The sequence below is a fragment of the Phascolarctos cinereus genome, unplaced genomic scaffold (assembly GCF_003287225.1).
Source record: "Phascolarctos cinereus isolate Bilbo 61053 unplaced genomic scaffold, phaCin_HiC Scaffold_4;HRSCAF=312, whole genome shotgun sequence".
Classification (NCBI taxonomy): Eukaryota; Metazoa; Chordata; class Mammalia; order Diprotodontia; family Phascolarctidae; genus Phascolarctos; species Phascolarctos cinereus.
Window position 1 is genome coordinate 157,594,964 of NW_027555847.1, and position 12,137 is coordinate 157,607,100.

Here is a 12,137-nt window from a genome sequence, read left to right on the forward strand (position 1 = left end):
AGAAAGAGAAATATTTTGCACTGTATTTAGATCACTGCAAACTCCTCCCTGCTGTCCATACTTTCTGCAATCATAGTTTGTTTTTTTAAAAATCATTCTTGCTAGTTCTTGTCAGGTAATTTTCCTTTTAAAAGAGAGAGAGTGCTTTCCTCACCTCACCTTTGCACTTCCCTTTACTTGTCTTACCAACTTTTTTCTCTCTTTCCTTCTTTTTCTTTTTCACCTGAGTCCTTCTCCTTATCCTTCAGCTTGAGTCCTTTTTCTCCTCAAGTCCTCCCAAATTTCCCCTCCCCAGCTTCAATATCTGGTCTTCATGTAACCCCTTCCCAAGAGATGTTGCCATGGTGAGACCAGATTGGGGTGGTAGAGACTCTGCACACAGGTTTGTTTGCATTTTATCCAGACTTCCCCAAGTTCCTGGGGGCTTTTGGCCTTTGGGAAACTTTCTTCCAAGAGAGAAGTCGTGTGACTGAGACAAAGAGAACGAGAGAGAAGTGAAGGAATACTATAGTGATCCCCCATGTAAATAAAGCCATTGCAACAGAAAGTAGGGAAAATAAGTGGAACTTTGACCCAGTGACAGGGTGGACTGTTCATTAAAGCGGGGAGAGACCCGATCAGGTGTGTCAATGAGAGTGGACTAGAGGATTGGCCGGAAAGCAGCAGTTGTGGTTGGTGGTGAGATGCCCAGAGTCTAGTCCACATCGCCTTTGCTTCACTCATCTTTCCTGGAGAGCTGTCTAAGGAAAATCCCAGCTCTTCTTGTTCCACGTGATTGCTTCATTTCCTGTTTCCCTTCTGATGAGTAGGAGGAGAGGCAGGGGAGAACAGAGATTTTAACACACACCCCCAAGTCCCGGATACAGCCATCACTTCCTACTATGTTCATTTAAATGCTTATTTGTGTTTCTTTGTTACTTAGTGCCCTGTTAAAGAACATACCCATTTATAATCATTTTAGTCCAAGCCAATAAATACACAAATCAAGATTGGGGAAGGAGTAGCCAACCTGAATGGGTGAAGAGATTTTCCTTAACTCCGTTTGAGGTGAACCAATTGGAGACTTTCTTCAATGTTAGTGATCTCTGAGAGATCTTCTTTTGAATCCAGAGAGATCTTTAATAAGGGAGTGAGCACGTGGCAGTGAGAGGTAGAAGTCGGTATGTTCGTTCAGATAATTGTCCCAGTGAAGCAATACCGCAATAATGCATAGCCAAAACCTCACCTGGCTACATTCAAAAGGGCAAAATCCCCTAAATCTCCCTCCACTAAAAGTTGTTGTGTACGTCAATTTCTAGTTAGGAAATAGTTCTATTAAGTTTAGAAGATTTAAGTGAAATGGAGATTTGTCCATAAATGAATGTTTTCCGGGTACTTCTGAGAACACAGTAAATATCTTTTGTGGAATTAGCCTACACCTGGACCTCAAAGCCTTTTAGATATTGCTTGGGTGGGAATTACATCTATGTTGAATATGTTTATCCTAACTGTGTGAAGTCAGTTTATTTTCTGTTTAATTTGCTATTCAATCTGCCAGTTCAAGTGCTTTTGCAACCTTAAGAAATCTCTGTGGGTAATATAATGTAGCAATGAAATCCGTTGCTAAGGGAAACCAGCAACGAAGTTAACATGTCATTATACATAGAGTACAATTAAACAGACTCTATGTAGGAGAAAGCCTATAGAAGGAGAAATATTCAAATAAGTCTTTCCAAAAAAGAGAAAAAGGGGAAAAATACTTCCTGATTGGTGGGAGGTTAACACTGAATTGATGCTTGAGAAAGAGGTGATGTGGGGATATGTGGTCTAATTTTCTTTTCCTGCCTTGTTAACAGTTTATGCCTTCTGGTGTCTGAGAGGATCAGACATTTGGAAGGTGAGAAAAGATAGAAGAAAAGAATGCTGATGAGGGGTGAAATTTGGCTGCTTCTAATAGAAGCCTATGTCTTAATTATAACCATCTCCAGGAGTAGGCAGAGACATATGAAAGCCAGCAGCTATGAGAATCACAGACTCACAGAGTTGGAAGGGAGCTCAGGGTCATCTAGTTGCAGCATACTTATTTTAGGTCTGGGTTCAAAGTATTGTTTGATTTGTTGTTTATTCAGAACTCGGCCTGAGCCCCCATCAATACATCCCTTTGCTGCACCATACCAAACAATATATAAAGCAAAAGCAAAAGACATTTAATTGAAGAGGAATAAAGGTGAATCACAAAGAAGTGAATTAGGTATGGACTATTCTTTGTATGTGTACACCAATGGCCGCCGTCTTTTATACCTTGGGAGTTCTGGTCGACTCCTCCCATTTAATTCTTCTGCATCCTCAAATATTGCAGGCGAGGGGCACAGTTATAGAAAACTCCCTATGCTGGAGTTAGAGCTTAGATTCTCAGGTCAGTGGGCTAGAGACCTGGTCCGGTTGGAATACCGGAGATGAAGACCAAATGGGTAGATGTATGCTACTTGTTCCACTGCCATCTGTGTCTCTCCCACTCAGGTCTCTTGCTGCTCATGCCAGATTCCCATATGAAACTCTTAGCACATTTTAAACCTTTTCTGCTGCAGGCATTTCTTACTCAATCAGAATTTATACTGGATGATATCACTACATTGCAGGCTCATGCACTACCATCTGGAAAATGTAGCCCAGAAAATCACCACCACTGAGTGAGATTCAAGTATTGTGGGAAATGGAATCCATAAACATGCCCTCTATACACTTCAGTCTGTAGCTGAGCAAGAGTTTTCTCTACAATATACCCCACAAGTGGTCATTCATCCATCTCTTAGTGATTCTACCGCTTCCTAAGGCATCATATTTAACTTTTTTTCCTTCAAATATTTAATGATAGCTATCACCTTCTCCCTGCTGTCCCATGTTCATTTCATTCCCAGCTCATTCACTCTCCAGCCTGCTCCACTTCCTCAGCTACCTCACCCCCTCACAGGTACACTCTTCTCCCCCACCCAATTTCTAGCACTCCTTTATGGATTGTCTTTTCCTATCTTCTATTTGACTATAAGCTCTCCTTGAGGGTAGGGATTGTCTCATTTTCTTGCATTTGTATACCCAACACTTAGTAAAATGCCTGGCATATAGTAAGTGCTTCATAAATGCTCCATCTTTACTTCCTTCCCCACTTAAGTAGGTGTAGTAAAGATTCTAGGGCAATCCCCAACTAGGGGCAAATTAATTGTTACTGTCAATTCTCTTAGTATAAATTAGTGCCTTATCTGTATCTTGCTATCTCCCTGACTTAACAGTTTCATCTGGGAGAGGAAAATGAAGTGAGAACAAGAAGAAAGCAAGGACTAAAGGAGAAAAAAAAAGAAGGAAGAAAGGAAAAGGAAGGGAAAAAGAGGTCAGGAAAGAGGGAAAAGAAATGAGAAGAATGGGAAAAGGAAAGGATCACAGAATCATTAATGATAAGGTTAGGATTTTTTTTCTCCCTCTTCCTTATTCTCAACAAATGCCTACCCATAAAAAAATCAAAGCTATCTATAGTCATATGAAAAAAATGCTCCAAATTTCTATTGATTAGAGAACTGCAAATTAAAACAACTCTGAGGTACCACCTCATACCTATCAGATCGGTCAGTATGACAGAAAAGGAGGGGATGTGGGAAAACCAGTGCACTAATGCGCTTTGGTGGAGTTGTAAACTAATCCAACCATTTTGGAGACCAATTTGGAACTATTCCTAAAGGGCTATCAAACTGTGCATACCCTTTGACTCAGCCATACCATTCCTAGGTCTATATCCCAAAGAGATTTTTTTTTAAGGGGAAAGAACCTATTTTTTAAAAACATATCCATTATAGTCATGTTGTGAAAGAAAACATAGACAAAAAAAAACACAAGAAAAATAAAGTGAAAAAAAAAGTTGTTTCAAGCTGTGTTCGGACACCATCAATTCTTTCTCTGGGGATGGATAGCATTTTTCATCCTATGTCCTTCAGAGTTGTCATGGATCTTGTATTGCTGAGAATAGCTAAGTCATTCAGAGCTGATCATCTTACAATGTTGCTGTTACTTTGTATGTAGTACATTTCACTTTGCATCAACCCATGTAAGTCGGAAGAACTTGCTTACACAAAAATTTTATAGCAGCTCTTTTTGTAGTGGCTAAGAATTTGAAATTGAAGGGATGCCCATCAATTGGGAAATGGCTGAACAAGTTGTGGTATATGAATGCAATAAAATATTATTGTGCCGTAAGAAATGATGAGCAGGATGATTTTAGAAAAACTTGGAAAGACTTATACAAACTGATACAGAGTGAAGTGAGCAGAACCTGGAGAACATTGTCCTTAGTAACAGCAATATTGTACAATGAAGAACGGTGACTGAACTAGCAATTCTCAGCAATACAATGGTCCAAGACTATCCCAAAGAACTTGTGATGAAAAATGCTATCTGCCTCCAGAGAAAGAATTTTTGGTATTTGAATACAGACTGAAGCAAGCCATTTTCCCTTTTCTTCCTTTCTTTCTCTTCCTTCCTTCCTTCCTTCCTTTCCTTCCTTCCTTCCTTCCTTTCTTTCTTTCTTTCTTTCTCTTTCTTTCTTTCTTTCTTTCTTTCTTTCTTTCTTTCTCTTTCTTTCTTTTTCTTCCTTCCTTCCTTCCTTCCTTCCTTCCTTCCTTCCTTCCTTCCTTCCTTCCTTCCTTTCTTTCTTTCTTTCTTTCTTTCTTCTTTCTTTCTTTCTTTCTTTCTTTCTTTCTTTCTTCTTTCTTTCTCTTTCTTCTTTCTTCCTTCCTTCCTTCCTTCCTTCCTTCCTTCCTTCCTTCCTTCCTTCCTTCCTTCCTTCCTTCCGTCCTTCCGTTCTTTGAGGTTTTTTCCACAGAATGACTAATATGGAAATGTTTTACATTATTGTACATGTATAACCTATATCAGATTGCTTACCATCTCAGGGAGGAGTGAGGAAAGGGAAGGAGAGATAGAATTTGGAACTCAAAACTTAACAACAAATGATAAAAAAAATTTACATATAATTGGAAAAAAATAAAATATGCTAAAAAAAAGAAATGCCTATCCATGCCTCTCCTAGAGCCATAGCTGTGGCCTTATTGGCACTCCAGCCTGGCTCTCTTTGAACCCCTAAAGTGCCAGATGGAGCTCTATCAACTTGAGTTTGTTAACAATGTCCTTGTCCTTTATGTACATTATCTGTGTGCTTACATTCATAAAGGTTCGTTCTCTCTCACACATATACTTGGACACAAAAGAGCTAAAACATGTACATACTCATACATTCATATACAAAACCTTTAGAAAAATACACCTTTGTATATTACATAAGCACTCGCTCTGACCTGTATATCTGTAAACTATTACACAAATAAATGAAACCCTCAATGGCTCTACATTACCTACAGATCAAGGTCACATCCCAAAACCTGACCCCAATCTGCCATGTCAGCCACATCTTTTACTACTTCCTTATTTAAATACTGCCCCACCTAAGACAAACTGACATACTCACTAACCCATAACAGATTTTGTGCTTTCTCTCACCTGTGCCTTTCTTCAGACCATTCATCCTGACTGTAATGTCATCTTCCTTCCTCTCTGGATTTAAATCTTATACATCCGTCTAGGTCCAGTACAGTCCCACTTTCTCCTCATACCAGTCTAATCCACAGTAATCCCAATATCTTTTAGATTTATGGCATTTACTACTAATTCCTTTCATCTGTAAAATTGATCCTATCGCCTTGTAACATCTCTTTCTTTGTTTCTTTCCTTTTCAATGTTAATTTTTTTTGAGTTCTAGTCTCTTTCTCCCTCCAGCCCCTCCCCCACTCACTGAGCAGGTAAGCAATTTGATGCCCATTATATGTGGAGGCATGCAAAATATATTTCCATATTAGATTGCAAAAAAAAAAGGAAGAAAAAATGAAAAAAATAGGTTTCAATCTTCATTCAGAGTTCATCAATTCTCTCTCTGGTGGTGGATAGCATTTTTCATCATGAGTCCTTTGGAATTATCTTGAATCATTGTATTGGGCAAAGTAGCTAAGTCTTTCACAGTTGGTCATCATTACAATATTGCTGTTATGGTGTACAATGCTCTCCTGATTTTGTTCACTTCACTCTGCATCAGTTCATATTCCTGGCTTTTTCTTCAGCCACTCCCCTCATCATTTCTTATAGTGCAATAGTATTCCATCACAATCATATACCACAACTTGTTCAGCCATTCTGACATCTCTTGTATTATTATCTTATGCTGTTATTTCTTTTGCATTGCAACTCATTATTTGTTTGTGTTTTGTCTTCTCAACCAATTTTAAGCTCCCTGAAGGCAGGAACTGTGTGTGCCATTCTTCTTTATAAACCCTACAACATTTAACAAGGTATATGTGATCAGCATTCAATAAAAGCTCTTTAGCACCTTGTATAGGGATGTGAATTCATGGCCAGAACAAAGGCCTCATCCTTTAACCCTGCGAGGCTGATTAGGCTTCTTATGATCATGCCCTTTGTAGATGAGTAGATATTTCTGCTTCTATTCCTCCTCTTTACTCCCTAGCCTTGACCCTCTCCACCATCCCTACAAATTCAGCAGGCATATTCTCTATTCACATCTCTAGATTCTAGCCTTTCTTGTTCTTCTTCAACCAGGATTTTACCAACTAGTTGGGAACACCAAAGTCTAGACCTTCCTTCCCTGATTAAAGAGCTGACCATCAGTGATCTGTAGCTAGTCAAGTGGTAGGCAGGATGCCAAGGTGCCAGAAGTGCCAGTTAAAGGGATACAGTAAGTTAGGAAAAAGAAGAGAGAATCACCAAACCTAACCATAAGCATCCCACTCCATAAGCAGCTGGATGAAGCCCTAGTCCTATTCTAGATGCTGGAGTTAGTGAAGTAGGGGTGCAGAATGGATGAAAGAAGAGAAAAGGTTTATTACAGTTAGCAGCAATCTAATCCTTAGGATTCAGGGCTGGGTAGCACAGGAGATGGTATGATGGAGCTACCATGGTGAAATAACAAGCACTCTAATTTCAAGATCAAGTTAACATCTGACAAAGCCTTTTTCCTAACTCCAAGTCTGAGTGGAGGGTGGCCCAGGAGAATGAGTTCTTCAACTCCCACCCTCCACTTACTCTTTTTTTTTTTTCATGGTGAGGCAATTGGGGTTAAGTGATTTGCCCAGAGTCACACAGCTAGTAAGTGTTATGTGTCTGAGGCTGGATTTGAACTCAGGTCCTCCTGACTCCAAGGCCAGTGCTCTATCCACTGCACCACCTAGCGGCCCCTCCTCCACTGACTCTTATTCTAGACCTTAGAAGTTAAGAGAAGGGTCCTGGGGACAAACTATTCTTCACTAAAACTGGAGCAATAACAGAAGAGTTTAAAACTTCAGCACAAGGGATTTAGGACAGCTATAAGTAAAAGTGTTCGTGCTAGTATTTTCAGATATTGAAATGGATTATTAACACATATTGACATCTCCTCTGGATGTCTTTAAAAACAGGCTAGATTTTGATGTGTCAGAGGCCATCTAGGAATCTTGCCTGAAAATAGAGATTGGGATGGGTGATTTCTCAGAGTCTTTTCCATGCCCGTAATTCCGTACCACAAAGAATGAGGACTTTTTTTTTCAGTAAACATTTCTGTTTAATATACATAAGAACCAAATTGCACATATTAAATTTAGATTTTTCTTCACTAAATACACTCAAAGCCAAGCAGGTCAACCTCAATTTGAAAATCTTTTATATTACTTTCAGAATGTGGAAAAATGCATGCAATTATATAAAAACATTCAATTAATAAGTTTTAGAATCTTGGCTAATCCGTTGCTTTGCATACAACAGTTCAACATTTTAAAAGTGTTCAATTAAAATTCAAGCACACCACCTTATTCAGTTCTTTCCTAGAAATTAACACAACTTAGCACAAACTTTTAAATTAAATATATTGAAAAATACTAAAGGAAGTCTTCCTTAAACCTATCCAGATTATACTTCAATTTCTGATTGCTTCTCATGCCTTAGATTATTAGTCTCTGTTGCTTTCTTTGTTCCTGGATTGAAGATTTAGAAAAAAAGTTTCTGATTAGATTTTCCAAATTACAGTGCAATCACTTTCTTTAAGGGTTTTTAAAATAATCTGTTTTATAAATAAATGCTTTTCAGATTAAAATGACCATGGTCCATCCCTATCATATATTAATCCTTCACTAATTTTTTGTTCCTCACTACCTTGTTTCAGTTTTCCTGTTAATAAAGTTCCAATATTCAAAAAATGTTTTAATAGTATTTAAACAGATGTTGAAAGATTTTTAAAAAATTATATATCACAGATATTTAACATTTATTATAATGGCCATTTCCACTGGTTGGCTGGCGGTTCTTCCACTAAAGGCTCCCAGGGTTTCTATGTCAACATTTTTCTTTCCAGGGATAATTCATTTTCAGCCTGAAGAATCACCTTTTCTAGCTGGCCAGCCTGAAGCTTATCCTTTAGTTTCTGAAGATGTTTCCTCTTTTACCATATTCAGCCTTTCATTTGTAATCTGTTCTGCGTACTTTCTATAGGCATTTGAGAGGGCATAAATTCAAGAGCATCAAAAATCCTTAAATATAACGATCTTAGCCACTTCCGTGGGGTCTCACATACGGCCAATCCCATGAGACCTGTTGTCTTCTTCAGCGCCCTGGCCATGACAGCAAAGCAACAGGGGACTCTTTTTATATAAGGACCACTGATCTAAAGAGAGTAGAGTTCCATGCTAGCAAAATAAAACAAAACAAAAACCCCTTGATTTAATTAGCTCTTTGAGATGAAACAAGAAAGAACAAAGAGGTTCCTCTCCTACTGCTGGTCCATATTTCCTACCAACTTACCTGGTCACCATTTTCTGAAACCTCTATTCCCCCTCCTTCCACCAACCACATTGGCACAAGCCAGTGCCTTAGCCCTTAATCCTCCCTCCAAGACTCAAACAGGCCAAAGTCAACCACCAGCTTGTCCCCTTGCCTAGCATAATTGGCAAGCATCAACACATTTTATCAGCCTCTCACCTACCCTAAATCTGGGTAGTTTTTGCCCTCATAACATTATGCTACTAGTGACATCTATTTCTTCTTACTTTACTCAAGGCTCCTTTAAACCACTTTCCAAGAATTTCCTCCAATTTCTCCAGCATCTGCATAATAATGAGCTGTGTTCCAAAACAGTTTTACTGTACAAGAATGTTATCACTTTTATACTGTCAAAGATAGGATCTGTTTCTGTCTCAGAATGAAGTGTTAAATCAAAGATAGCACTTAGACCAATGCCTTGTACATGGTAGGCACGTGACAAATATTTGATTGACTAAGGCTTGGGCAGAGGACATTGAGATCTGCATTTTACATAAGGCCTCTTTCGAATACATAAAGGTTCTATCAACATGTCAGAAACCTGTGATTTTTTGTTTGTTTGTTTGTTTTTAGGCAATTGGGGTTAAGTGTCTTGCCCAGGGTCACACAGCTACTAAGTGTCAAGTGTTTGGTCTCAATCGGATTTTGAACTCAGGTCCTCCTGACTTCAGCGCCGGTGGTCTATCCACTGCTGCCACCTAGCTGCCCCCAGAAACCTGTGATTTCATAGTGGGAACTACCTCCACCAACCAACCATCTATCACTTAAAGTTCAAGAGAGTTGGGTGAAACTCAAAAAGATCAAGTAACCCACTGATGGTCGCAAAGCTAGAAAGTATTGGAAACAGGATTTGAACCCATCTCTTCCTGAATCCAAATCCTGCATTTTAACCACAGCAGTCTATTGCCTGTCTGTAAGAGCATATCTTATTCTTTAAATGATAGTTATGGGCTGACAGACCTATTTTTTTTGTTTAATTGCTGCAGGTGATATGAAATTAACAGGCTAGATGGAGTAATGGAGTGTCAAAATTCTTATACAGTAGAAATGCTTTAGAATACAATTGGCTATTATCTATAATTTGGGTCTAAAGCAGGGGTTCTTAAGCCCTAGGGGGTCTGTGGATCAATTTCAGGGGATCTGTGAACTTGGATGGGGGAAAAATTACAGCTTTATTTTCACTGATACCTAACCGTAATTTAGCATTTTCTCCTTTAAAAGCATTATTCTGATGAGCAATCTATGGACTTCACCAGACTGCTAAAGGAGTCTACAGCACAAAAGTTTAAGAATCTCCATCCTAAAGCATTGTAACTATATAATTCATGCCTGTCTTATCTCGGACCACAAATGTTATAAAGGGATTCCCCTGCGTTTCTCATAGCAAAGTTAGGAAAACTTCCTTTGAATCAGCAAAACTGTCAGTAAAGAAGAGTCAAGGTATATTTTCATTTAGTATAATGAAAATCATGTGTAAGTAACATTCTCTATTTCTAAGTGTAACGTAAGGGTAGCAAGGGTTGGATGTTCTTGATAAAGGCACTAGAGGGCAGCATTTGTCCACCCGGCTCTGTCTTTTCTGCCGCCAAGGTCAGTATGTGAGCACCCAGCCGCATTTTAAAACAGCGAAAGCTAGTCCCTGGCAGTTCAAAGAAACACATCAACCTCAGCATTTGTAGGGAGAAGGTGGGAGATGATGAAATTAAGTACAAATTCATTGAGACTGAGTTCTGTATTTCCCAACTCAGTCTACTCTCTCTCTCTCTCTCTCTCTCTCTCTCTCTCTCTCTCTCTCTCTCTCTCTCTCTCTCCTCTCTCTCCTTCTCTCTCTTCCCTCACTCTTCCCTCTTTCCCTCTCCCCCCTCCCTTTTTCTCTTTCTCCTTTTTTTCATTCTTTACACACTTCTTTCCTTTTTTCTTTCTTTCCTTTTTTCCTTATTTTTCCTTCTTTCTTCCTTTTCTTTCTTCTTTCTTTCCTCCTTTCCTTCTTTATTTTCTTCTTTATTTCTTTAAAAAATATTTCGATAATTGCAATTCAATATAATTGGTTCCTTTTGTAATCCTTTTGTATTTTATTTTATTCATTTATTCTGAGAAGGTGTCCAAAGGCTTCACCAGACTGCCAAAGGGGTCCCACGACACCCTGCAAGGTGGGCATTCTAAGGTCTTTTATAAGGGGATGTTACTTATACTTTTATAAGGGATGGGATCACAGTGGGAAAGGAGAAGACCCAGGTTGCTTTGTAGCAAGAATTATAGACAGAGACTGGGAATCTTGGCTTCTCATTGCTGTTCTAATGACAACTTGCTGTGGTCTTGCTTGTTGGAGAAGAAACATGATATATGGGGCTATCAGCCTGGGCCTCAGTTAGTTGAAAGCTGAGAGGGGAAGTAGAAAGCAGGAACCTCCTATTAGCCATCTCTGCACTCAGCCGTCCAAGCCAGTGGTTCCCAACCCTTTCCAGTATAAGGTTTGCTTCTTAACATCAAAAAAAAAATTCTTGGACTCCCACATGAAAGTAGTTAGGATGCATTGATTGAGAAAACAAAAGATGAAAAGCTATGTCCCTTGATGCCAGCCAGATTGCCTTCTCCTGGGCCACATTGCTTCTTGCTTCTATGAATTCAGTAATGCTTTTAAATTAACTTGTATTAAAAATACAATTAATGTCAAAATATGAAACACAATAGTATCTATATACATTGGAAAAATTGCAACACATGCATGTATGTGCAAGACCTATTACACCGTGACATTTAATGAGATGGATATTTTGCAATAACTACACACTTCCAACCGCAGGTTGGGAATCACTGGTATGGGTTATACTTCTCAGCTCTTAATGCTTCTCTAACTGTACTCTGGAGAGGCCTCTATAGACAATCAGCGAATGAAAAAAGCTACCCACCCAGACAGTCTGTGGAGTTTCTTCTCCCTTACCCTGAGTGCTCTCTACCTGCTATGCTTTGCACACAGTTAAGTGCTGAATAAAATACCTGTTAAATTGGATTGCTGTCCTCTGCCTCTTGCTTTGGCCCTGAAGCCTTCTGGCAGAGACCTCTAGGGTTCAAAATTTGGGCCCTCCAGGATTAACTTGTACACACTTTTTTCTTTGAAAAAAGGTTTTCTTCCTTCACGTACATGGCTTGGCAACCCCTCTTTCACCCTTTTTCCTTTCAAGTGACCAGACAGCAAGGCAGTTCTATTCCTTCTTACACTGTCCTGCATTGACAGTTTCGCTCTCTGCTGGGCTTCCAAA

The 12,137-nt window shown here is 39.1% G+C and overlaps 1 pseudogene; it reads right to left on the reverse strand.

Annotated features, from left to right (window-relative positions):
- Positions 1-8,329: 8,329 nt before the first annotated feature.
- On the reverse strand, positions 8,330-8,677 carry LOC110194534 (NADH dehydrogenase [ubiquinone] 1 alpha subcomplex subunit 5 pseudogene; annotated as a pseudogene).
- Between the last annotated feature and the right edge of the window lie 3,460 nt (positions 8,678-12,137).